This window comes from Malus domestica, chromosome 05 (genome assembly GCF_042453785.1).
Source record: "Malus domestica chromosome 05, GDT2T_hap1".
In the NCBI taxonomy this organism is placed as follows: domain Eukaryota; kingdom Viridiplantae; phylum Streptophyta; class Magnoliopsida; order Rosales; family Rosaceae; genus Malus; species Malus domestica.
In genome coordinates, this window is record NC_091665.1 from 32,350,705 (window position 1) to 32,355,218 (window position 4,514).

The following is a 4,514-nucleotide window of genomic DNA, read 5'->3' on the forward strand; positions in this document are numbered from 1 at the left end:
GGTGGTCAGTTTCACAACTAGGTTCCGAGGCATAATTCAGGCCCGAGCTTTAAAAATGTGAATCGCCACAAAGGCAAAGCTCACATGAACAATGCTCCCAGGAACTCCAAAGGAGCCTGCCATAGGTGTGGTGGCAATGGGCATTGGACGCATACTTTTTATACCCCAAACATCTGGTGGATCTGTATCAAGCCTCCCTCAAGGAGAAGGGTGTCGAAACCAATTTTCTCGACCAGGCTAAACCAATGGATATACCTGATCAAGTGTGTGACTTATCAAGACAGTTGAACACAACCCACCTAGATGTTTCAGACTTCATTATGGAAAGGGGGAATGAAGTATACCGGTCCGACTGAATCGTTTATGTTTGATGTACTTTTGTTATGCTGAACTTGTAGTTTAAAATTGGCATTTCAGATTCAATAAAAGTGGCATGTAAATTTCTTGTTATAACTTGCTTTTAACTCTGATTTCTTTACTCAGAAGGCATGGATAAAAACTATGGTCATTCTCAAAACATGAGAAATGGCGGAGACATTTGTCTTGCAGACTGCGCAACTACGCATACAATACTTCGTGATCGAAAGTATTTCTTAAGCTTGATACTTACAAGAATAAGGGTAACAACAATATCAGGCAAATAAGATGTAATTGAAGGCTCAGGGAAAGCCCAGATTATGTTACCAAATGGAACAATATTGTCCATACAGAATGCGTTGTATGCTACTCGATCTACTCAAAATTTGTTGAGTTTCAAAGACATACGTTTAAATGGATACCACATTGAAACGAAAAGTGTAGAAAATGTGGAGTATCTATGTATTACCTCCAATGATACCCAGAAGCGTATATTGGAGAAGTTGCGTGGTTTGTTGAGTGGATTGTATTATACATACATAAAGACAATTGAATCACATACTGTCATGAACCAGAAGTTCATTGATTCAAAAGTTTACATGCTTTGGCATGACCGTCTGGGTCACCCAGGATCTACCATGATGCGTAGAATCATTACCAACTCTAATGGACATCCATTATTGAGTAGGGACATTGCTATCACAAATGATAACCCTTGCAAAGCTTGTTCTCAAGGGAAGTTGGTAATCAGACCATCACAACTAAAGGTTGATATTGAATCCCCATCATTTCTGCAAAGAGTACAAGGGGATATTTGTGAACCTATTCAACCATCTTGTGTTTGGTTGATGCATCTACCATATGGTCACATGTTTGTCTATTGTCTACTCGAAATGTAGCTTTTGAGAGACTTCTTGCTCAGATAACTAAGTTACGAGCACAGTTCCCAGATTATCCCATTAAGTCAATCCGACTTGATAACGCTGGTGAATTTACGTCTTAAACTTTTGATGATTATTGCATGACATTGGGCATTGATGTTGAACACCCTATTCCTCATGTCCATACTCAAAATGGTTTGGTAGAAGCATTGCTCAAGCGACTTCAGTAATAGCTCGCACTCTACTTATGAAAACCACATTACCAGTTTCTGCATTGGGACATGCCATCCTACATGCTGCATCATTGGTTTGATTGAGACCTATAGCCAACCACCAATACTCCTCAATACAACTCGTGTTTGGACATCAGCCAAACATTTCACATTTACGAGTTTTTGGTTGTGCTGTTTATGTGCCTATTGTACCCCCGCAACACACTAAAATTGGACCTCAGCATAGACTGGGAATTTATGTGGGTTTTGATTCATCATCTATCATTAGATATTTGGAACCCTTGACAGGTGATATGTTTACAACTCATTTTGCTGATTGTCACTTTGATGAGACGGTCTTCCCATAATCAGGGGGAGAAAAGACCGTTCCAGAAGAATGGAAAGAGTTGACATAGGTTGTTCCCACCTTGTCTCATTTTGATCCTCGAAGCAAATAGAATCGTTCATCTTCAAAGCATTTCCAATCAAATGCCAGATGCATTTAATGATGCTATGAAAGTGACAAAATCACATATACCAGCTGCAAATGCACCTGCCAGAATTGATGTCCCTATTGGACAAAATAAAGTGGTAGCGAATGATTCATCTGGTGCACGCTTGAAGCATGGTAGACCTCAAGGTTCAAAAGATTCAGCCTCTCGAAAGAGAAAGACAAGGGCACAGCTGAATCCAAATGAAATCATTCAGGAAGAGAGAATGAATGACAAATCTACAATTCATGATTTTGGACTTCCAGAAGAAGAAAATATCCTTGATGAGACACATGTCCCTGAAGAGACAGCAGTACATGAGAGCAAAGAAATCTCTATAAATTATGCATGTACTAATGAATTGTGGGATCAGAATGAAATAATCATCGACGATATGTTCGCATTCTCAGTAGCCACTGAAATCATATTAAGTGATGATCTTGAGCCCCGCTCTGTTGATGAGTGCAAACAGAGACAAGATTGGCCTAAGTGGAAAGATACAATCCAGTCAGAATTAAATTCTTTGGAAAGGCAAAGTGTTTTTCAACCAGTAGTCCAAACCTCGCCTAGTGTAAACCCCGTGGGTTACAAATGGGTATTTACAAGGAAACGCAATTAGAAAAATGAGATTGCAAGATATAAAGCACGACTCGTTGCACAAGGTTTTTCACAAATACCTGGAATTACTTATGAGGAGACGTACTCTTCTGTAATGGACGCAATTACGTGGTATAATCGTCTCAGCGAGTATTTGATCAAAGAATGATACATCAACAATGTCATTTGCCCTTGTGTGTTCATTAAGAAATCCAATTCTAGATTTGCTATAGTGGCAGTTTACGTTGATGATATGAACCTAGTTGGAATTCCTGAAGAGCTCAATAAAACTGCTGAATATCTGAAAAGCGAATTTGAAATGAAAGACCTTGGAAAAACAAAATTTTGTCTCGGCCTGCAGATCGAGCATTGTGCTAGTGGAATTTTGGTCCACCAATCAGCTTACATTGAAAAAATTCTGAAGCGATTTGGTATGGACAAAGCTTATCCACTAAGCACGCCAATGGTCATTCGTTCTTTGGACGTTAAGAAAGATCCATTCCATCCAAAAAAAGATGATGAACTGGTCCTTGGTCCAGAAGTACCATATCTGAGTGCAATAGGTGCTTTGTTGTATTTAGCACTGCGAAATCTCGTTTTTGGATTTCACTGTTATAATCTACGTATTTGCATTATTGAAATTTTATATTATTTTTCGAAAATTTATATTAATTTATTGAATTTAGATTTCAATTAAATTAGTTACCAAGAGTGAAGTTTAGAAAATAATTATTTAAAATTTGTTGACCTTTCGAGGTCACAAGTAACGTTTTCGAATAGATCTTAACCACGAACGCATAGGCGAAAGCCGTTTGCGAGTCCGGATTATAATGGTATAGTTATGGCCATTTGAAATCATTTACTAAACTATAGTTTCAATTAATTAAAATCCCACTTTGTGGGAAAGAGGCCCAATCATGTAAGATTTAAGGTGGACCAATTAGAAAAGAAAAAAAAAGGTGGACTTTGAGGGTAGCACAGGAGGAAGAAAAGAAAAAGGGGGCGGAAGAAAAAAAAAGAAAAGAAAAGGGGGACTTAGAGGACAGCACGGGAGGAAGAAAAGAAAAAGGAGGGAAGAAGAAAAAAAAAGGGAAGAGAGAAGGAAAAAGGGAGTTGCGAAAGAGAAGGGGAAAAGAACGTTCTTCCACGTTCTTCCGGGCTTTGCGAGGAAAGAAAAAGAAACAGGGAGGAGGTGGCTCTTCCATAGCTGTTGAAAGAAAATCCTTCTTTCTTCAGGCAAAAATCAGAGAGATAGGAGTTAGAGAACGTGATTATGAAGGAAGGATTCAAAGATTTAAAGGGTAAATTCCTTGTTACTTCATTATCTTGATTTTCGAATTTAACTTTCTTAAGTTGAATTGAAACTGCCATGATATATTGGAGTTCTTAATTCTATTTAGGGTTTCTATCATTCAATGAACTAGTCTAAACATGAATTAAAGTTGGGTATTTTGGATTGGGCGTGTAGATCAAATTTCTTGATTAAGGGTTTGGTTCAAAAGGTCAATTTCTTGTTAATTTTGAGTCATGTTAGTTTTGGATGTTGTATACATGACTTCTGGACTACCTGTAAATTTCTTTGCAAAGAAAACTCAAGTTTCGAGTAGCCTTCTTTGGCTCTTAATTTCTAGGCCTTTATGTGCTCCTTTGGAGAAAATTTTTAGTTTGTTGAAAGTACATATGTTCATGGTCGTAACCCAATTGTTTTCACTCAGATATGTTGAGTTTTGGTTGATCAAAACCTTATTTAAACTTGGGTCGCGAGCTGCCAAACAGCAGCATAAAATTGGGTGTCCAGTTTCAAGACTCTGTTTTACTTTTGGCATAACTTCCAATTTAGAGCTCCGTTTTCTACAAACTTTGTATGCTTTTAAAGTACAGAACACAAGCTTCAAAACCCATATAATATTACATGATTTGGTTTAGTTTTGAATGTTCCAAAGGGAGCCTAAACTTGGTCCAATGGTGCTGTTTTC